Raw genomic sequence first — 26,440 nt, 5'->3', positions numbered from 1 at the left:
CCCTTTTCACTGACAATCCCTATACACTGACCCTCCCTGTACACTGACCCTCTCCCGATACACTGACTCTCCGTGTACACTGACTCTCTGCCTTTCCACTGACTCTTTCCCTATATACTGACCCTCCCTATATACTGATCCTCCCTGCACACTGACTCTCTCCCTATTCACTGACTCTCCCTATGCACTGACTCTCTCCCTATACACTGACTCTCTCCCTATACACTGACCCTCTCCCTATACACTGGATCTCTTCCTTTTCACTGACTCTCCCTCAACACTGACCCTCTCCCTATACACTGACTCTCCCTATACACTGACCCTCTCCCTATTCACTGACTCTCCCTATACACTGACTCTCCCTCTCCACTGACCCTCTCCCAATACACTGACTCTCTGCCTGTACATTGACTCTCCCTATAAACTGACTCTCTGCCTTTACACTGACTCTCCCTATACACTGACACTCCCCCTATACACTGACCCTCTCCCTAAACACTGACTCTCCCTAAACACTGACTCTCCCTATACACTGATTCTCCCAATCCACTGACTCTGCCTATGCACTGACCCTCTACCTATACACTTACTCACCCTGTACACTGACTCTCTTCCTATACATTGACCCTCTCCATATACACTGACCCTCTCCCTATACACTGACTCTCCCGAAACACTGACTCTCTCCCTATACACTGACTCACCCTGTACATTGACTCTCTTCCTATACACTGACCCTCTCCCGATACACTGACTCTCCCTATACACTGACTCTGTCTCTGCACTGACCCTCTCCCTATACACATACTCTGCCTATGCACTGACCCTCTCCCTATCCACTGACTCAACCTGTACACTGACTCTCTTCCTCTACACTGACCCTCTCCCTATAGACTGACCCTCCCTGTACACTGACCCTCTCCCTATACACTGACTCACCCTGTACACTGACTCTCTTCCTGGACACTGAACCTCTCAATATACACTGAACCTCTCAATATACATTGACCCTCCCTATACACTGACCCTCCCTATACACTGACCCTCCCTATACACTGACCCTCTCCCTATTCACTGACTCTCCCTATTCACTGACTCTCCCTAAACACTGACTCTCCCGAAACACTGACTCTCCCTATACACTGACTCTCTGCCTATACACTGACTCTCCCTGTACACTGACCCTCTCCCTATACACTGGCTCTCTCCCTATACACTGGCTCTCTCCCTATACACTGACTCTCCCTTTTCACTGTCTCTCCCTTTTCACTGTCTCTCCCTTTTCACTGTCTCTCCCTTTTCACTGTCTCTCCCTTTTCACTGACTCTCCATATACACTGACTCTCCGCCATTCCACTGACTCTCCTTATACACTGACTCTCCCTATACACTGACTCTCTGCCTATACACTGACTCTCCCTATACACTGACTCTCCCTTTTCACTGTCACTCCCTATAAACTGACTCTCCCTTTCCACTGACCCGCCCTGTATACTGACCCTCCCTGTACACTGACCCTCCCTGTACACTGACCCTCTCCCTATACACTGACGCTCCCTATACACTGACACTCCCTACACACTGACCCTCTCCCTATTCACTGACTCTCCCGATGCACTGACACTCCCCCTATACACTGACCCTCTCCCTATACACTGACTCTCCCTAAACACTGACTCTCTCCCTATACACTGACTCACCCTGTACATTGACTCTCTTCCTATACACTGACCCTCTCCCGATACACTAACTCTCCCTATACACTGACTCTCCCTATACACTGACTCTCCGTATACACTGACTCTGCCGATGCACTGACCCTCTCCCTATACACTTACTCACACTGTACACTGACTCTCTTCCTATACACTGACCCTCTCCCTATACACTGACTCTCCCTATACACTGACTCAACCTGTACACTGACTCTCTTCCTCTACACTGACCCTCTCCCTATACACTGACCCTCTCCCTATAGACTGACCCTCCCTGTACACTGACCCTCTCCGTATACACTTACTCTCCCTCTACACTGACTCTCTCCCGATACACTGACGCTCCCTTTTCACTGAATCTCCATATACACTGACTCTCCGTCATTCCACTGACTCTCCGCCATTCCACTGACTCTCCTTATACACTGACTCTCCCTATACACTGACTCACCCTGTACACTGACTCTCTGCCTATTCACTGACTCTCCCTATACACTGGCTCTCCCTTTTCACTGACACTCCCTATACAATGACCCTCCCTGTACACTGACCCTCTCCCGATACACTGACTCTCCGTGTACACTGACTCTCTCCCTATTCACTGACTCTCCATATACACTGGCTCTCTCCCTATACACTGACTCTCCCTTTTCACTGTCTCTCCCTTTTCACTGACACTCCCTATACACTGACCCTCCCAGTGCACTGACCCTCTCCCTATACACTGACACTCCCTATACACTGACCCCCTTCCTATACACTGACTCTCCCCCTATACACTGACTCTCCCTCTACACTGACCCTCTCCCAATACACTGACTCTCCCTTTTCACTGACTCTCCCTATACACTGACTCTTCCTATACACTGACCCTCTCCCGATACACTGACTCTCCGTGTACACTGACTCTCTGCCTTTCCACTGACTCTTTCCCTATATACTGACCCTCCCTATATACTGATCCTCCCTGCACACTGACTCTCTCCCTATTCACTGACTCTCCCTATGCACTGACTCTCTCCCTATACATTGACTCTCTCCCTATACACTGACCCTCTCCCTATACACTGGATCTCTTCCTTTTCACTGACTCTTCCTCAACACTGACCCTCTCCCTATACACTGACTCTCCCTATACTCTGACCCTCTCCCTATTCACTGACTCTCCCTATACACTGACTCTCCCTCTCCACTGACCCTCTCCCAATACACTGACTCTCTGCCTGTACATTGACTCTCCCTATAAACTGACTCTCTGCCTTTACACTGACTCTCCCTATACACTGACACTCCCCCTATACACTGGCTCTCCCTTTTCACTGACACTCCCTATACAATGACCCTCCCTGTACACTGACCCTCTCCCGATACACTGACTCTCCGTGTACACTGACTCTCTCCCTATTCACTGACTCTCCATATACACTGACCCCCTTCCTATACACTGACTCTCCCCCTATACACTGACTCTCCCTCTACACTGACCCTCTCCCAATACACTGACTCTCCCTTTTCACTGACTCTCCCTATACACTGACTCTTCCTATACACTGACCCTCTCCCGATACACTGACTCTCCGTGTACACTGACTCTCTGCCTTTCCACTGACTCTTTCCCTATATACTGACTCTCTGCCTGTACATTGACTCTCCCTATAAACTGACTCTCTGCCTTTACACTGACTCTCCCTATACACTGACACTCCCCCTATACACTGGCTCTCTCCCTAAACACTGACTCTCCCTAAACACTGACTCTCCCTATACACTGATTCTCCCAATCCACTGACTCTGCCTATGCACTGACCCTCTACCTATACACTTACTCACCCTGTACACTGACTCTCTTCCTATACATTGACCCTCTCCATATACACTGACCCTCTCCCTATACACTGACTCTCCCGAAACACTGACTCTCTCCCTATACACTGACTCACCCTGTACATTGACTCTCTTCCTATACACTGACCCTCTCCCGATACACTGACTCTCCCTCTACACTGACTCTCCCTCTACACTGACTCTCCCTATACACTGACTCTGTCTCTGCACTGACCCTCTCCCTATACACATACTCTGCCTATGCACTGACCCTCTCCCTATACACTGACTCAACCTGTACACTGACTCTCTTCCTCTACACTGACCCTCTCCCTCTACACTGACCCTCTCCCTATAGACTGACCCTCCCTGTACACTGACCCTCTCCCTATACACTGACTCACCCTGTACACTGACTCTCTTCCTGGACACTGAACCTCTCAATATACACTGAACCTCTCAATATACACTGACCCTCCCTATACACTGACCCTCCCTATACACTGACCCTCCCTATACACTGACCCTCCCTATACACTGACCCTCTCCCTATTCACTGACTCTCCCTATTCACTGACTCTCCCTAAACACTGACTCTCCCGAAACACTGACTCTCCCGATACACTGACTCTCTGCCTATACACTGACTCTCCCTGGACACTGACCCTCTCCCTATACACTGACCCTCTGCCTATACACTGGCTCTCTCCCTATACACTGGCTCTCTCCCTATACACTGACTCTCCCTTTTCACTGTCTCTCCCTTTTCACTGTCTCTCCCTTTTCACTGTCTCTCCCTTTTCACTGACTCTCCATATACACTGACTCTCCGCCATTCCACTGACTCTCCTTATACACTGACTCTCCCTATACACTGACTCACCCTGTACACTGACTCTCTGCCTATTCACTGACTCTCCCGAGACACTGGCTCTCCCTTTTCACTGACACTCCCTATACACTGACCCTCCCTGTACACTGACCCTCTCCCGATACACTGACTCTCCGTGTACACTGACTCTCTCCCTATTCACTGACTCTTCCTATACACTGGCTCTCTCCCTATACACTGACTCTCCCTTTTCACTGTCTCTCCCTTTTCACTGTCTCTCCCTTTTCACTGTCTCTCCCTTTTCACTGACACTCCCTGTACACTGACCCTCCCAGTGCACTGACCCTCTCCCTATACACTGACACTCCCTATACACTGACCCTCTTCCTATACACTGACTCTCCCCCTATACACTGACTCTCCCTTTTCACTGACTCTCCATATACACTGACTCTCCGCCATTCCACTGACTCTCCTTATACACTGACTCTCCCGATACACTGACCCTCTCCCTCTTCACTGACTCTCCGCATACACTGGCTCTCTCCCTATACACTGACTCTCCCTATACACTGACTCACCCTGTACACTGACTCTCTCCCTATACACTGACTCTCTCCCTAAACTCTGACTCACCCTGTACACTGACTCTCTCCCTATACACTGACTCTCTCCCTATACACTGACTCTCTCCAAACACTGACTTTCTCCCACTGAACTGACTCAACCTGTACACTGACTCTCTTCCTATACACTGACCCTCTCCCGATACACTGTCTCTCCCTATACACTGTCTCTCCCTTTTCACTGACACTTCTTTTACACTGACCCTCCCTGTACACTGACCATCTACCGATACACTGACTCTCCTTGTACACTGACTCTCTGCCTTTCCACTGACTCTTTCCCTATATACTGACCCTCCCTATATACTGATCCTCCCTGCACACTGACTCTCTCCCTATTCACTGACTCTCCCTATGCACTGACTCTCTCCCTATACACTGACTCTCTCCCTATACACTGATCCTCTCCCTATATACTGACACTCTCCCTGTACACTGACTCTCCCTAAACACTGACTCTCTCCCTAAACACTGACTCTCTCCCTAAACACTGACTCTCTGCCTATACACTGATTCTCTCTCTATACACTGACCCTCTCCCTATTCGCTGACTCGCTTCCTATACACTGACCCTCTCCCGAAACACTGACTCTCCCTTTGCACTGTCTCTCCCTAAACACTGACTCTCTGTCTATACACTGACTCTCTCTCTATACACTGACCCTCTCCCGATACACTAACTCACCCTCTACACTGACCCTCTCCAGATACACTGACTCTCTGCCTGCACACTGACTCTCCCTATACACTGACCCTCTCCCGATACATGACTCTCCCTATTCACTGACTCTCCCTTTTCACTGTCTCTCCCTTTTCACTGTCTCTCCCTTTTCACTGTCTCTCCCTTTTCACTGACACTCCCTATACACTGACCCTCCCAGTGCACTGACCCTCTCCCTATACACTGACACTCCCCCTATACACTGACTCTCCCCCTATACACTGACTCTCCCCCTATACACTGACTCTCCCTCTACACTGACTCTCCCTATACACTGACTCTCTGCCTATACACTGACTCTCCCTATACACTGAGCCTCTCCCTATTCACTGACTCTCCCTATACACTGGCTCTCTCCCTATACACTGACTCTCCCTTTTCACTGTCTCTCCCTTTTCACTGTCTCTCCCTTTTCACTGACACTCCCTATACACTGACCCTCCCAGTGCACTGACCCTCTCCCTATACACTGACCTTCTCCCTATTCACAGACTCTCCCTAAACACTGACTCTCCCGATACACTGACTCTCCCTATACACTGACTCTCCCTTTTCACTGACTCTCTGCCTATACACTGACTCTCCCTATACACTGAGCCTCTCCCTATTCACTGACTCTCCCTATACACTGGCTCTCTCCCTATACACTGACTCTCCCTTTTCACTGTCTCTCCCTTTTCACTGTCTCTCCCTTTTCACTGACACTCCCTATACACTGAATCTCCCAGTGCACTAACCCTCTCCCTATACACTGACACTCCCTATACACTGACCCTCTTCCTATACACTGACTCTCCCCCTATACAATGACTCTCCCTCTACACTGACCCTCTCCCGATACACTGACTCTCCCTTTTCACTGACTCTCCATATACACTGACTCTCCGCCATTCCACTGACTCTCCGCCATTCCACTGACTCTCCTTATACACTGACTCTCCCTATACACTGACTCACCCTGTACACTGACTCTCTGCCTATTCACTGACTCTCCCTATACACTGGCTCTCCCTTTTCACTGACACTCCCTATACAATGACCCTCCCTGTACACTGACCCTCTCCCGATACACTGACTCTCCGTGTACACTGACTCTCTCCCTATTCACTGACTCTCCCGATACACTGGCTCTCTCCCTATACACTGACTCTCCCTTTTCACTGACACTCCCTATACACTGACCCTCCCAGTGCACTGACCCTCTCCCTAAACACTGACTCTCCCTATACACTGACTCTCCCATTACACTGACTCTCCCTATACACTGACTCGCCCTATACACTGACTCTCCCTATACACTGACTCTCCCTTTCCACTGACCCTCTCCCTCTTCACTGACTCTCCCCATACACTGGCTCTCTCCCTGTACACTGACTCTCCCTATACACTGACTCACCCTGTACACTGACTCACCCTGTACACTGACTCTCTCCCTATACACTGACTCTCTCCCTATACACTGACTCTCTCCAAACACTGACTTTCTCCCACTGCACTGACTCAACCTGTATACTGACTCTCTTCCTATACACTGACCATCTCCCGATACACTGACTCACCCTGTACACTGACTCTCTGCCTATTCACTGACTCTCCCTATACACTGGCTCTCTCCCCATACACTGACTCTCCCTATACACTGTCTCTCCCTTTTCACTGACAATCCCTATACACTGACCCTCCCTGTACACTGACCCTCTCCCGATACACTGACTCTCCGTGTACACTGACTCTCTGCCTTTCCACTGACTCTTTCCCTATATACTGACCCTCCCTATATACTGATCCTCCCTGCACACTGACTCTCTCCCTATTCACTGACTCTCCCTATGCACTGACTCTCTCCCTATACACTGACTCTCTCCCTATACACTGACCCTCTCCCTAAACACTGGATCTCTTCCTTTTCACTGACTCTCCCTCAACACTGACCCTCTCCCTATACACTGACTCTCCCTATACACTGACCCTCTCCCTATTCACTGACTCTCCCTATACACTGACTCTCCCTCTCCACTGACCCTCTCCCAATACACTGACTCTCTGCCTGTACATTGACTCTCCCTATAAACTGACTCTCTGCCTATACACTGACTCTCCCTATACACTGACACTCTCTCTATACACTGACTCTCCCTATACACTGACACTCCCCCTATACACTGACCCTCTCCCTAAACACTGACTCTCCCTAAACACTGACTCTCCCTATACACTGACTCTCCCAATCCACTGACTCTGCCTATGCACTGACCCTCTACCTATACACTTACTCACCCTGTACACTGACTCTCTTCCTATACATTGACCCTCTCCATATACACTGACTCTCCCTCTACACTGACTCTCCCTCTGCACTGACTCTCCCTATACACTGACTCTGTCTCTGCACTGACCCTCTCCCTATACACTTACTCACCCTGTACACTAACTCTCTTCCTATACACTGACCCTCTCCATATACACTGACTCTGCCTATGCACTGACCCTCTCCCTATACACTGACTCAACCTGTACACTGACTCTCTTCCTCTACACTGACCCTCTCTGTACACTGACCCTCTCCCTATACACTGACTCTCCCTCTACACTGACTCTCCCTTTTCACTGTCTCTCCCTTTTCACTGTCTCTCCCTTTTCACTGACACTCCCTATACACTGACCCTCCCAGTGCACTGACCCTCTCCCTATACACTGACACTCCCTATACACTGACCCTCTTCCTATACACTGACTCTCCCCCTATACACTGACTCTCCCTCTACACTGACCCTCTCCCGATACACTGACTCTCCCTTTTCACTGACTCTCCACATACACTGACTCTCCGCCATTCCACTGACTCTCCTTATACACTGACTCTCCCTATACACTGACTCACCCTGTACACTGACTCTCTCCCTATACACTGACCCTCTTCCTCTTCACTGACTCTCCCCATACACTGGCTCTCTCCCTATACACTGACTCTCCCTATACACTGACTCACCCTGTACACTGACTCTCTCTCTATACACTGACTCTCTCCCTACACACTGACTCTCTCCAAACACTGACTTTCTCCCACTGCACTGACTCTCTTCCTATACACTGACCCTCTCCCTATACACTGACTCACCCTGTACACTGTCTCTCCCTATACACTGTCTCTCCCTTTTCACTGACACTCCCTATACACTGACCCTCCCTGTACACTGAACCTCTCCCGATACACTGACTCTCCGTGTACACTGACTCTCTGCCTTTCCACTGACTCTTTCCCTATATACTGACCCTCCCTATATACTGATCCTCCCTGCACACTGACTCTCTCCCTATTCACTGACTCTCCCTATGCACTGACTCTCTCCCTATACACTGATCCTCTCCCTATACACTGGATCTCTTCCTTTTCACTGACTCTCCCTCAACACTGACCCTCTCCCTATACACTGACTCTCCCTATACACTGACCCTCTCCCTATTCACTGACTCTCCCTATACACTGACTCTCTCCCTAAACACTGACACTCTCCCTAAACACTGACTCTCTGCCTATATACTGATTCTCTCCCTATACACTGACTCACCCTGTACACTGACTCGCTTCCTATACACTGACCCTCTCCCGAAACACTGACTCTCCCTTTGCACTGTCTCTCCCTATACACTGACTCTCTGTCTATACACTGACTCTCCCTATATACTGACCCTCTCCCTATTCGCTGACTCTCCCCATACACTGACTCTCTCCTGATACACTGACTCTCTCCCTATACACTGACTCTCTCCCTATACACTGGCTCTCTCCCTATACACTGACTCACCCTGTACACTGACTCTCTTCCTATACACTGAACATCTCCCTATACACTGACTCACCCTCTACACTGACCCTCTCCAGATACACTGACTCTCTGCCTGCACACTGACTCTCCCGATACACTGACCCTCTCCCGATACATGACTCTCCCTATTCACTGACTCTCCCTATTCACTGACTCTCCCTAAACACTGACTCTCCCTATACACTGACTCTCCCTATACACTGACTCTCCCTCTATACACTGACTCTCCCTCTACACTGACCCTCTCCCGATACACTGACTCTTTCTTTTCACTGACCCTCTCCCTATTCACTGACTCTCCGTGTACACTGACCCTCTCCCTATACACTGACTCTCCGCCATTCCACTGACTCTCTGTGTACACTGACTCTCTGCCTTTCCACTGACTCTCCCTATACACTGACCCTCTCCCTATATACTGACTATCGCTAAACACTGACCCTCACTCTGTACACTAACACTCTCCCTGTCCACTGAGTCTCTCCCCAGACACTGACCCTCTCCCTATACACTGACTCTTTCCCTATATACTGACCCTCCCTATATACTGATCCTCCCTGCACACTGACTCTCTCCCTATTCACTGACTTTCCCTAAACACTGACTCTCTCCCTATACACTGATCCTCTCCCTATACACTGAATCCCTTCCATTTCACTGACTCTCCCTCAACACTGACCCTCTCCCTATTCACTGAATCTCCCTATACACTGACTCTCCTTCTCCACTGACTCTCTCCCTATACACTGACCCTTCCTATACACTGACCCTCTCCCTATTCACTGACTCTCCCTATACACTGACCCTCTCCCTATACACTGACCCTCTCCCTATACACAGACTCTCCCTATACACTGACTCTCTCCCAAACACTGACTCTCCCGAAACACTGACTCTCTGTCTATGCACTGACGCTCTCCCAATATACTGACTCTCTCCCTATACACTGACTCACCCTGTACACTAACTCTCTTCCGATAAACTGACCCTCTCCCGAAAAACTGACTCTCTCCCGAAACACTGACTCACCCTTTACACTGACCCTCTCCCTGTACATTGACCCTCCCTGTACACTGACCCTCTCCCGATACACTGACGCTCCCTTTTCACTGACTCTCCCTGTACACTAACACTCCGCCTTTTCACTGACTCTCCCTATACACTGACTCTCTGCCTATACACTGACTCTCCCTATACACTGACTCTCCCTTTTCACTGTCACTCCCTATAAACTGACTCTCCCTATACACTGACCCGCCCTGTATACTGACCCTCCCTGTACACTGACCCTCCCTGTACACTGACCCTCTCCCTATACACTGACGCTCCCTATACACTGACACTCCCTACACACTGACCCTCTCCCTATTCACTGACTCTCCCGATGCACTGACACTCCCCCTATACACTGACCCTCTCCCTATACACTGACTCTCCCTAAACACTGACTCTCTCCCTATACACTGACTCACCCTGTACATTGACTCTCTTCCTATACACTGACCCTCTCCCGATACACTGACTCTCCCTATACACTGACTCTCCCTATACACTGACTCTCCGTATACACTGACTCTGCCGATGCACTGACCCTCTCCCTATACACTTACTCACACTGTACACTGACTCTCTTCCTATACACTGACCCTCTCCCTTTCCACTGACCCGCCCTGTATACTGACCCTCCCTGTACACTGACCCTCCCTGTACACTGACCCTCTCCCTATACACTGACGCTCCCTATACACTGACACTCCCTACACACTGACCCTCTCCCTATTCACTGACTCTCCCGATGCACTGACACTCCCCCTATACACTGACCCTCTCCCTATACACTGACTCTCCCTAAACACTGACTCTCTCCCTATACACTGACTCACCCTGTACATTGACTCTCTTCCTATACACTGACCCTCTCCCGATACACTAACTCTCCCTATACACTGACTCTCCCTATACACTGACTCTCCGTATACACTGACTCTGCCGATGCACTGACCCTCTCCCTATACACTTACTCACACTGTACACTGACTCTCTTCCTATACACTGACCCTCTCCCTATACACTGACTCTCCCTATACACTGACTCAACCTGTACACTGACTCTCTTCCTCTACACTGACCCTCTCCCTATACACTGACCCTCTCCCTATAGACTGACCCTCCCTGTACACTGACCCTCTCCGTATACACTTACTCTCCCTCTACACTGACTCTCTCCCGATACACTGACGCTCCCTTTTCACTGAATCTCCATATACACTGACTCTCCGTCATTCCACTGACTCTCCGCCATTCCACTGACTCTCCTTATACACTGACTCTCCCTATACACTGACTCACCCTGTACACTGACTCTCTGCCTATTCACTGACTCTCCCTATACACTGGCTCTCCCTTTTCACTGACACTCCCTATACAATGACCCTCCCTGTACACTGACCCTCTCCCGATACACTGACTCTCCGTGTACACTGACTCTCTCCCTATTCACTGACTCTCCCTATACACTGGCTCTCTCCCTATACACTGACTCTCCCTTTTCACTGTCTCTCCCTTTTCACTGACACTCCCTATACACTGACCCTCCCAGTGCACTGACCCTCTCCCTATACACTGACACTCCCTATACACTGACCCTCTTCCTATACACTGACTCTCCCCCTATACACTGACTCTCCCTCTACACTGACCCTCTCCCAATACACTGACTCTCCCTTTTCACTGACTCTCCCTATACACTGACTCTTCCTATACACTGACCCTCTCCCGATACACTGACTCTCCGTGTACACTGACTCTCTGCCTTTCCACTGACTCTTTCCCTATATACTGACCCTCCCTATATACTGATCCTCCCTGCACACTGACTCTCTCCCTATTCACTGACTCTCCCTATGCACTGACTCTCTCCCTATACATTGACTCTCTCCCGATACACTGACCCTCTCCCTATACACTGGATCTCTTCCTTTTCACTGACTCTTCCTCAACACTGACTCTCTCCCTATACACTGACTCTCCCTATACTCTGACCCTCTCCCTATTCACTGACTCTCCCTATACACTGACTCTCCCTCTCCACTGACCCTCTCCCAATACACTGACTCTCTGCCTGTACATTGACTCTCCCTATAAACTGACTCTCTGCCTTTACACTGACTCTCCCTATACACTGACACTCCCCCTATACACTGACCCTCTCCCTAAACACTGACTCTCCCTAAACACTGACTCTCCCTATACACTGATTCTCCAAATCCACTGACTCTGCCTATGCACTGACCCTCTACCTATACACTTACTCACCCTGTACACTGACTCTCTTCCTATACATTGACCCTCTCCATATACACTGACCCTCTCCCTATACACTGACTCTCCCGAAACACTGACTCTCTCCCTATACACTGACTCACCCTGTACATTGACTCTCTTCCTATACACTGACCCTCTCCCGATACACTGACTCTCCCTCTACACTGACTCTCCCTCTACACTGACTCTCCCTATACACTGACTCTGTCTCTGCACTGACCCTCTCCCTATACACATACTCTGCCTATGCACTGACCCTCTCCCTATACACTGACTCAACCTGTACACTGACTCTCTTCCTCTACACTGACCCTCTCCCTCTACACTGACCCTCTCCCTATAGACTGACCCTCCCTGTACACTGACCCTCTCCCTATACACTGACTCACCCTGTACACTGACTCTCTTCCTGGACACTGAACCTCTCAATATACACTGAACCTCTCAATATACACTGACCCTCCCTATACACTGACCCTCCCTATACACTGACCCTCCCTATACACTGACCCTCCCTATACACTGACCCTCTCCCTATTCACTGACTCTCCCTATTCACTGACTCTCCCTAAACACTGACTCTCCCGAAACACTGACTCTCCCGATACACTGACTCTCTGCCTATACACTGACTCTCCCTGGACACTGACCCTCTCCCTATACACTGACCCTCTGCCTATACACTGGCTCTCTCCCTATACACTGGCTCTCTCCCTATACACTGACTCTCCCTTTTCACTGTCTCTCCCTTTTCACTGTCTCTCCCTTTTCACTGTCTCTCCCTTTTCACTGACTCTCCATATACACTGACTCTCCGCCATTCCACTGACTCTCCTTATACACTGACTCTCCCTATACACTGACTCACCCTGTACACTGACTCTCTGCCTATTCACTGACTCTCCCGAGACACTGGCTCTCCCTTTTCACTGACACTCCCTATACACTGACCCTCCCTGTACACTGACCCTCTCCCGATACACTGACCGTCTCCCTATACACTGACTATCGCTAAACACTGACCCTCACCCTGTACACTAACCCTCTCCCTGTCCACTGAGTCTCTCCCCATACACTGACCCTCTCCCTATACACTGACTCTTTCCCGAAATACTGACACTCCCTATATACTGATCCTCCCTGCACACTGTCTCTCTCCTATTCACTGACTCTCCCTATACACTGACTCTCTCCCTCTACACTGACTCTCTCCCTCGACACTGACTCTCTCCCTATACACTGATCCTCTCCCAAACACTGACTCTCTCCCTATACACTGACTCTCCCTATACACTGGCTCTCCCTATTCACTGACTCTCCCTATACACTGACCCTCTCCCGAGACACAGACTCTCCCTATACACTGACTCTCTCCCAAACACTGACTCTCCCGAAACACTGACTCTCTGTCTATGCACTGACGCTCTCCCAATACACTGACTCTCTCCCTATACACTGACTCACCCTGTACACTGACTCTCTTCCGATAAACTGACCCTCTCCCGAAAAACTGACTCTCTCCCTATACACTGACTCACCCTGTACACTGACCCTCCCTGAACACTGACCCTCTCCCTATACAATGACACTCCCTTTACACTGACCCTCTCCCTGTACACTAACACTCCGCCTTTTCACTGACTCTCCCTATACACTGACTCTCTGCCTATACACTGACTCTCTGCCTATTCACTGACTCTCCCTCGACACTGTCTCTCCCTTTTCACTGTCACTCCCTAAACACAGACGCTCCCTGTACACTGACCCTCTACCTATACACTGACTCTCTGCCTGTACATTGACTCTCCCTATAAACTGACTCTCTGCCTATACACTGACGCTCTCCCTATACACTGACTCACCCTGTACACTGACTCTCTCCCTATACACTGACTCTCTCTAAACACTGACTCTCTCCCACTGCACTGACTCAACCTGTACACTGACTCTCTTCCTATACACTGACTCTCCCTCTACACTGACCCTCTGCCGATACACTGACTCTCCCTATACACTGACTCACCCTGTACACTGACTCTCTTCCTGTACACTGAACATCTCCCTATACACTGACTCTCCCTATACACTGACCCTCTCCCTATTCACTGACTCTCCCTAATCACTGACTCTCCCTATACACTGACTCTCCCTATACACTGACTCTCTTCCTGTACACTGACTCTCTTCCTGTACACTGAACCTCTCAATATACACTGACCCTCCCTATACACTGACCCTCCCTATACACTGACCCTCCCTATACACTGACCCTCTCCCTATTCACTGACTCTCCCTATTCACTGATTCTCCCCAAACACTGACTCTCCCTATACACTGACTCTCCCTATACACTGACTCTCCCTATACACTGACCCTCTCCCGATACATTGACTCTCCGTGTACACTGACTCTCTGCCTTTCCACTGACTCTCCCTATACACTGACCCTCTCCCTATACACTGACCATCTCCCTATACACTGACTATCGCTAAACACTGACCCTCACCCTGTACACTAACCCACTCCCTGTCCACTGAGTCTCTCCCCATACACTGACCCTCTCCCTATACACTGACTCTTTCCCGAAATACTGACCCTCCCTATATACTGATCCTCCCTGCACACTGACTCTCTCCCTATTCACTGACTCTCCCTATGCACTGACTCTCTCCCTATATACTGACTCTCCCTATACACTAACCTTCTCCCTATTCACTGACTCTCCCTATACACTGACCCTCTCCCGATACACAGACTCTCCCTATACACTGACTCTCTCCCAAACACTGACTCTCCCGAAACACTGACTCACTGTCTATGCACTGACGCTCTCCCAATACACTGACTCTCTCCCTATACACTGACTCACCCTGTACACTGACTCTCTTCCGATAAACTGACCCTCTCCCGAAAAACTGACTCTCTCCCTATACACTGACTCACCCTGTACACTGACTCTCCCTATACACTGACCCTCCCTGAACACTGACCCTCTCCCTATACAATGACACTCCCTTTACACTGACCCTCTCCCTGTACATTGACCCTCCCTGCACACTGACCCTCTCCCGATACACTGACGCTCGCTTTTCACTGACTCTCCCTGTACACTAACACTCCGCCTTTTCACTGACTCTCCCTATACACTGACTCTCTGCCTATACACTGACTCTCTGCCTATTCACTGACTCTCCCTTTTCACTGACTCTCCCTAGACACTGTCTCTCCCTTTTCACTGTCACTCCCTATACACAGACGCTCCCTGTACACTGACCCTCTCCCTATACACTGACTCTCCCTATACACTGACCCTCTGCCGATATACTGACTCTCCCTATACACTGACTCTCTGCCTATACACTGACCCTCCCTGTACACTGACCCTCCCTGTACACTGACCCTCCCTGTACACTGACCCTCTCCCTATACACTGACTCTCTGCCTGTACATTGACTCTCCCTATAAACTGACTCTCTGCCTATACACTGACGCTCTCTAAACACTGACACTCTCCCTATACACTGACTCTCCCTATACACTGACCCTTTCCATATTCACTGACTCTCCCTAAACACTGACTCTCTCCCTATACACTGACTCTCTCCCTATATACTGACTCTCTCTAAACACTGACTCTCTCCCACTGCACTGACTCAACCTGTACACTGACTCTCTTCCTATACACTGACTCTCCCAATACACTGACCCTCTGCCGATACACTGACTCTCCCTTTTCACTAACTCTCCCTATACACTGACTCTCTACCTATACACTGACTCTCCCTATACACTGACTCTCCCTATACACTGACTCACCCTGTACACTGACTCTCTTCCTGTACACTGAACATCTCCCTATACACTGACTCACCCTCTACACTGACCCTCTCCCGATACACTGACTCTCTGCCTGTACACTGACTCTCCCTATACACTGACCCTCTCCCTATTCACTGACTCTCCCTAATCACTGACTCTCCCTATACACTGACTCTCCCTATACACTGACTCTCTTCCTGTACACTGACTCTCTTCCTGTACACTGAACCTCTCAATATACACTGACCCTCCCTATACACTGACCCTCCCTATACACTGACCCTCCCTATACACTGACCCTCTCCCTATTCACTGACTCTCCCTAAACACTGACTCTCCCGAAACACTGACTCTCCCTATACACTGACTCTCTGCCTATACACTGACTCTCCCTATACACTGACCCTCTCCCTATTCACTGACTCTCCCTATGCACTGGCTCTCTCCCTATACACTGGCTCTCTCCCTATACACTGACTCTCCCTTTTCACTGTCTCTCCCTTTTCACTGACACTCCCTATACACTGACCCTCCCAGTGCACTGACCCTCTCCCTATACACTGACACTCCCTATACACTGACCCTCTTCCTATACACTGACTCTCCCCCTATACACTGACTCTCCCTTTTGACTGACTCTCCATATACACTGACTCTCCGCCATTCTACTGACTCTCCTTATACACTGACTCTCCCTATACACTGACTCACCCTGTACACTGACTCTCTGCCTATTCACTGACTCTCCCTGTACACTGGCTCTCCCTTTTCACTGACACTCCCTATTCACTGACCCTCCCTGTACACTGACCCTCTCCCGATACACTGACTCTCCGTGCACACTGACTCTCTGCCTTTCCACTGACTCTCCCTATACACTGACCCTCTCCCTATACACTGACCCTCTCCCTATACACTGACTCTCCCTTTTCACTAACTCTCCCTATACACTGACTCTCTGCCTATACACTGACTCTCCCTATACACTGACTCACCCTGTACACTGACTCTCTTCCTGTACACTGAACATCTCCCGATACACTGACTCTCTGCCTGTACACTGACTCTCCCTATACACTGACCCTCTCCCTATTCACTGACTCTCCCTAATCACTGACTCTCCCTATACACTGACTCTCCCTATACACTGACTCTCTTCCTGTACACTGACTCTCTTCCTGTACACTGAACCTCTCAATATACACTGACCCTCCCTATACACTGACCCTCCCTATACACTGACCCTCCCTATACACTGACCCTCTCCCTATTCACTGACTCTCCCTAAACACTGACTCTCCCTATACACTGACTCTCCCTATACACTGACTCTCTGCCTATACACTGACTCTCCCTATACACTGACCCTCTCCCTATTCACTGACTCTCCCTATACACTGGCTCTCTCCCTATACACTGGCTCTCTCCCTATACACTGACTCTCCCTTTTCACTGTCTCTCCCTTTTCACTGTCTCTCCCTTTTCACTGACACTCCCTATACACTGACCCTCCCAGTGCACTGACCCTCTCCCTATACACTGACACTCCCTATACACTGACCCTCTTCCTATACACTGACTCTCCCCCGATACACTGACTCTCCCTCTACACTGACCCTCTCCCGATACACTGACTCTCCCTTTTCACTGACTCTCCACATACACTGACTCTCCGCCATTCCACTGACTCTCCTTATACACTGACTCTCCCTATACACTGACACTCCCTATACACTGACCCTCTCCCTCTTCACTGACTCTCCCCATACACTGGCTCTCTCCCTATACACTGACTCTCCCTATACACTGACTCACCCTGTACACTGACTCTCTCTCTATACACTGACTCTCTCCCTACACACTGACTCTCTCCAAACACTGACTTTCTCCCACTGCACTGACTCTCTTCCTATACACTGACCCTCTCCCTATACACTGACTCACCCTGTACACTGTCTCTCCCTATACACTGTCTCTCCCTTTTCACTGACACTCCCTATACACTGACCCTCCCTGTACACTGAACCTCTCCCGATACACTGACTCTCCGTGTACACTGACTCTCTGCCTTTCCACTGACTCTTTCCCTATATACTGACCCTCCCTATATACTGATCCTCCCTGCACACTGACTCTCTCCCTATTCACTGACTCTCCCTATGCACTGACTCTCTCCCTATACACTGACTCTCTCCCTATACACTGACTCTCTCCCTATACACTGATCCTCTCCCTATACACTGGATCTCTTCCTTTTCACTGACTCTCCCTCAACACTGACCCTCTCCCTATACACTGACTCTCCCTGTACACTGACCCTCTCCCTATTCACTGACTCTCCCTATACACTGATTCTCTCCCTATACACTGACTCACCCTGTACACTGACTCGCTTCCTATACACTGACCCTCTCCCGAAACACTGACTCTCCCTTTGCACTGTCTCTCCCTATACACTGACTCTCTGTCTATACACTGACTCTCCCTATACACTGACCCTCTCCCTATTCGCTGACTCTCCCCATACACTGACTCTCTCCTGATACACTGACTCTCTCCCTATACACTGACTCTCTCCCTATACACTGGCTCTCTCCCTATACACTGACTTACCCTGTACACTGACTCTCTTCCTATACACTGAACATCTCCCTATACACTGACTCTCCCTCTACACTGACCCTCTCCAGATACACTGACTCTCTGCCTGCACACTGACTCTCCCTATACACTGACCCTCTCCCGATACATGACTCTCCCTATTCACTGACTCTCCCTATTCACTGACTCTCCCTAAACACTGACTCTCCCTATACACTGACTCTCCCTATACACTGACTCTCCCTCTATACACTGACTCTCCCTCTACACTGACCCTCTCCCGATACACTGACTCTTTCTTTTCACTGACCCTCTCCCTATTCACTGACTCTCCGCCATTCCACTGACTCTCCGTGTACACTGACTCTCCGCCTTTCCACTGACTCTCCCTATACACTGACCCTCTCCCTATATACTGACTATCGCTAAACACTGACCCTCACCCTGTACACTAACACTCTCCCTGTCCACTGAGTCTCTCCCCAGACACTGACCCTCTCCCTATACACTGACTCTTTCCCTATATACTGACCCTCCCTATATACTGATCCTCCCTGCACACTGACTCTCTCCCTATTCACTGACTTTCCCTAAACACTGACTCTCTCCCTATACACTGATCCTCTCCCTATACACTGAATCCCTTCCATTTCACTGACTCTCCCTCAACACTGACCCTCTCCCTATTCACTGACTCTCCCTATACACTGACTCTCCTTCTCCACTGACTCTCTCCCTATACACTGACCCTTCCTATACACTGACCCTCTCCCTATTCACTGACTCTCCCTATACACTGACCCTCTCCCTATACACTGACCCTCTACCTATACACAGACTCTCCCTATACACTGACTCTCTCCCAAACACTGACTCTCCCGAAACACTGACTCTCTGTCTATGCACTGACGCTCTCCCAATATACTGACTCTCTCTATACACTGACTCACCCTGTACACTAACTCTCTTCCGATAAACTGACCCTCTCCCGAAAAACTGACTCTCTCCCGAAACACTGACTCACCCTTTACACTGACCCTCTCCCTGTACATTGACCCTCCCTGTACACTGACCCTCTCCCGATACACTGACGCTCCCTTTTCACTGACTCTCCCTGTACACTAACACTCCGCCTTTTCACTGACTCTCCCTATACACTGACTCTCTGCCTATACACTGACTCTCCCTATACACTGACTCTCCCTTTTCACTGTCACTCCCTATAAACTGACTCTCCCTATACACTGACCCTCCCTGTATACTGACCCTCCCTGTACACTGACCCTCCCTGTACACTGACCCTCTCCCTATACACTGACGCTCCCTATACACTGACACTCCCTACACACTGACCCTCTCCCTATTCACTGACTCTCCCGATGCACTGACACTCCCCCTATACACTGACCCTCTCCCTATACACTGACTCTCCCTAAACACTGACTCTCTCCCTATACACTGACTCACCCTGTACATTGACTCTCTTCCTATACACTGACCCTCTCCCGATACACTGACTCTCCCTATACACTGACTCTCCCTATACACTGACTCTCCGTATACACTGACTCTGCCGATGCACTGACCCTCTCCCTATACACTGACCCTCTCCCTATAGACTGACCCTCCCTGTACACTGACCCTCTCCGTATACACTTACTCTCCCTCTACACTGACTCTCTCCCGATACACTGACGCTCCCTTTTCACTGAATCTCCATATACACTGACTCTCCGTCATTCCACTGACTCTCCGCCATTCCACTGACTCTCCTTATACACTGACTCTCCCTATACACTGACTCACCCTGTACACTGACTCTCTGCCTATTCACTGACTCTCCCTATACACTGGCTCTCCCTTTTCATTGACACTCCCTATACAATGACCCTCCCTGTACACTGACCCTCTCCCGATACACTGACTCTCCGTGTACACTGACTCTCTCCCTATTCACTGACTCTCCCTATACACTGGCTCTCTCCCTATACACTGACTCTCCCTTTTCACTGTCTCTCCCTTTTCACTGACACTCCCTATACACTGACCCTCCCAGTGCACTGACCCTCTCCCTATACACTGACACTCCCTATACACTGACCCTCTTCCTATACACTGACTCTCCCCCTATACACTGACTCTCCCTCTACACTGACCCTCTCCCGATACACTGACTCTCCCTATACACTGACTCTTCCTATACACTGACTCTCCCTTTCCACTGACCCTCTCCCTCTTCACTGACTCTCCCCATACACTGGCTCTCTCCCTGTACACTGACTCTCCCTATGCACTGACTCACCCAGTACACTGACTCTCTCCCTTTCCACTGACTCTCTCCCTATACACTGACTCTCCCTTTTCACTAACTCTCCCTATACACTGACTCTCTACCTATACACTGACTCTCCCTATACACTGACTCTCCCTATACACTGACTCACCCTGTACACTGACTCTCTTCCTGTACACTGAACATCTCCCTATACACTGACTCACCCTCTACACTGACCCTCTCCCGATACACTGACTCTCTGCCTGTACACTGACTCTCCCTATACACTGACCCTCTCCCTATTCACTGACTCTCCCTAATCACTGACTCTCCCTATACACTGACTCTCCCTATACACTGACTCTCTTCCTGTACACTGACTCTCTTCCTGTACACTGAACCTCTCAATATACACTGACCCTCCCTATACACTGACCCTCCCTATACACTGACCCTCCCTATACACTGACCCTCTCCCTATTCACTGACTCTCCCTAAACACTGACTCTCCCGAAACACTGACTCTCCCTATACACTGACTCTCTGCCTATACACTGACTCTCCCTATACACTGACCCTCTCCCTATTCACTGACTCTCCCTATGCACTGGCTCTCTCCCTATACACTGGCTCTCTCCCTATACACTGACTCTCCCTTTTCACTGTCTCTCCCTTTTCACTGACACTCCCTATACACTGACCCTCCCAGTGCACTGACCCTCTCCCTATACACTGACACTCCCTATACACTGACCCTCTTCCTATACACTGACTCTCCCCCTATACACTGACTCTCCCTTTTGACTGACTCTCCATATACACTGACTCTCCGCCATTCTACTGACTCTCCTTATACACTGACTCTCCCTATACACTGACTCACCCTGTACACTGACTCTCTGCCTATTCACTGACTCTCCCTGTACACTGGCTCTCCCTTTTCACTGACACTCCCTATTCACTGACCCTCCCTGTACACTGACCCTCTCCCGATACACTGACTCTCCGTGCACACTGACTCTCTGCCTTTCCACTGACTCTCCCTATACACTGACCCTCTCCCTATACACTGACCCTCTCCCTATACACTGACCCTCTCCCTATACACTGACTCTCCCTTTTCACTAACTCTCCCTATACACTGACTCTCTGCCTATACACTGACTCTCCCTATACACTGACTCACCCTGTACACTGACTCTCTTCCTGTACACTGAACATCTCCCGATACACTGACTCTCTGCCTGTACACTGACTCTCCCTATACACTGACCCTCTCCCTATTCACTGACTCTCCCTAATCACTGACTCTCCCTATACACTGACTCTCCCTATACACTGACTCTCTTCCTGTACACTGACTCTCTTCCTGTACACTGAACCTCTCAATATACACTGACCCTCCCTATACACTGACCCTCCCTATACACTGACCCTCCCTATACACTGACCCTCTCCCTATTCACTGACTCTCCCTAAACACTGACTCTCCCTATACACTGACTCTCCCTATACACTGACTCTCTGCCTATACACTGACTCTCCCTATACACTGACCCTCTCCCTATTCACTGACTCTCCCTATACACTGGCTCTCTCCCTATACACTGGCTCTCTCCCTATACACTGACTCTCCCTTTTCACTGTCTCTCCCTTTTCACTGTCTCTCCCTTTTCACTGACACTCCCTATACACTGACCCTCCCAGTGCACTGACCCTCTCCCTATACACTGACACTCCCTATACACTGACCCTCTTCCTATACACTGACTCTCCCCCGATACACTGACTCTCCCTCTACACTGACCCTCTCCCGATACACTGACTCTCCCTTTTCACTGACTCTCCACATACACTGACTCTCCGCCATTCCACTGACTCTCCTTATACACTGACTCTCCCTATACACTGACACTCCCTATACACTGACCCTCTCCCTCTTCACTGACTCTCCCCATACACTGGCTCTCTCCCTATACACTGACTCTCCCTATACACTGACTCACCCTGTACACTGACTCTCTCTCTATACACTGACTCTCTCCCTACACACTGACTCTCTCCAAACACTGACTTTCTCCCACTGCACTGACTCTCTTCCTATACACTGACCCTCTCCCTATACACTGACTCACCCTGTACACTGTCTCTCCCTATACACTGTCTCTCCCTTTTCACTGACACTCCCTATACACTGACCCTCCCTGTACACTGAACCTCTCCCGATACACTGACTCTCCGTGTACACTGACTCTCTGCCTTTCCACTGACTCTTTCCCTATATACTGACCCTCCCTATATACTGATCCTCCCTGCACACTGACTCTCTCCCTATTCACTGACTCTCCCTATGCACTGACTCTCTCCCTATACACTGACTCTCTCCCTATACACTGACTCTCTCCCTATACACTGATCCTCTCCCTATACACTGGATCTCTTCCTTTTCACTGACTCTCCCTCAACACTGACCCTCTCCCTATACACTGACTCTCCCTGTACACTGACCCTCTCCCTATTCACTGACTCTCCCTATACACTGATTCTCTCCCTATACACTGACTCTCTGTCTATACACTGACTCTCCCTATACACTGACCCTCTCCCTATTCGCTGACTCTCCCCATACACTGACTCTCTCCTGATACACTGACTCTCTCCCTATACACTGACTCTCTCCCTATACACTGGCTCTCTCCCTATACACTGACTTACCCTGTACACTGACTCTCTTCCTATACACTGAACATCTCCCTATACACTGACTCTCCCTCTACACTGACCCTCTCCAGATACACTGACTCTCTGCCTGCACACTGACTCTCCCTATACACTGACCCTCTCCCGATACATGACTCTCCCTATTCACTGACTCTCCCTATTCACTGACTCTCCCTAAACACTGACTCTCCCTATACACTGACTCTCCCTATACACTGACTCTCCCTCTATACACTGACTCTCCCTCTACACTGACCCTCTCCCGATACACTGACTCTTTCTTTTCACTGACCCTCTCCCTATTCACTGACTCTCCGTGTACACTGACCCTCTCCCTATACACTGACTCTCCGCCATTCCACTGACTCTCCGTGTACACTGACTCTCCGCCTTTCCACTGACTCTCCCTATACACTGACCCTCTCCCTATATACTGACTATCGCTAAACACTGACCCTCACCCTGTACACTAACACTCTCCCTGTCCACTGAGTCTCTCCCCAGACACTGACCCTCTCCCTATACACTGACTCTTTCCCTATATACTGACCCTCCCTATATACTGATCCTCCCTGCACACTGACTCTCTCCCTATTCACTGACTTTCCCTAAACACTGACTCTCTCCCTATACACTGATCCTCTCCCTATACACTGAATCCCTTCCATTTCACTGACTCTCCCTCAACACTGACCCTCTCCCTATTCACTGACTCTCCCTATACACTGACTCTCCTTCTCCACTGACTCTCTCCCTATACACTGACCCTTCCTATACACTGACCCTCTCCCTATTCACTGACTCTCCCTATACACTGACCCTCTCCCTATACACTGACCCTCTACCTATACACAGACTCTCCCTATACACTGACTCTCTCCCAAACACTGACTCTCCCGAAACACTGACTCTCTGTCTATGCACTGACGCTCTCCCAATATACTGACTCTCTCTATACACTGACTCACCCTGTACACTAACTCTCTTCCGATAAACTGACCCTCTCCCGAAAAACTGACTCTCTCCCGAAACACTGACTCACCCTTTACACTGACCCTCTCCCTGTACATTGACCCTCCCTGTACACTGACCCTCTCCCGATACACTGACGCTCCCTTTTCACTGACTCTCCCTGTACACTAACACTCCGCCTTTTCACTGACTCTCCCTATACACTGACTCTCTGCCTATACACTGACTCTCCCTATACACTGACTCTCCCTTTTCACTGTCACTCCCTATAAACTGACTCTCCCTATACACTGACCCTCCCTGTATACTGACCCTCCCTGTACACTGACCCTCCCTGTACACTGACCCTCTCCCTATACACTGACGCTCCCTATACACTGACACTCCCTACACACTGACCCTCTCCCTATTCACTGACTCTCCCGATGCACTGACACTCCCCCTATACACTGACCCTCTCCCTATACACTGACTCTCCCTAAACACTGACTCTCTCCCTATACACTGACTCACCCTGTACATTGACTCTCTTCCTATACACTGACCCTCTCCCGATACACTGACTCTCCCTATACACTGACTCTCCCTATACACTGACTCTCCGTATACACTGACTCTGCCGATGCACTGACCCTCTCCCTATACACTGACCCTCTCCCTATAGACTGACCCTCCCTGTACACTGACCCTCTCCGTATACACTTACTCTCCCTCTACACTGACTCTCTCCCGATACACTGACGCTCCCTTTTCACTGAATCTCCATATACACTGACTCTCCGTCATTCCACTGACTCTCCGCCATTCCACTGACTCTCCTTATACACTGACTCTCCCTATACACTGACTCACCCTGTACACTGACTCTCTGCCTATTCACTGACTCTCCCTATACACTGGCTCTCCCTTTTCATTGACACTCCCTATACAATGACCCTCCCTGTACACTGACCCTCTCCCGATACACTGACTCTCCGTGTACACTGACTCTCTCCCTATTCACTGACTCTCCCTATACACTGGCTCTCTCCCTATACACTGACTCTCCCTTTTCACTGTCTCTCCCTTTTCACTGACACTCCCTATACACTGACCCTCCCAGTGCACTGACCCTCTCCCTATACACTGACACTCCCTATACACTGACCCTCTTCCTATACACTGACTCTCCCCCTATACACTG

Source organism: Pristiophorus japonicus, chromosome 12 (genome assembly GCF_044704955.1).
Source record: "Pristiophorus japonicus isolate sPriJap1 chromosome 12, sPriJap1.hap1, whole genome shotgun sequence".
Classification (NCBI taxonomy): Eukaryota; Metazoa; Chordata; class Chondrichthyes; family Pristiophoridae; genus Pristiophorus; species Pristiophorus japonicus.
This window is presented reverse-complemented; position numbering follows the sequence as displayed.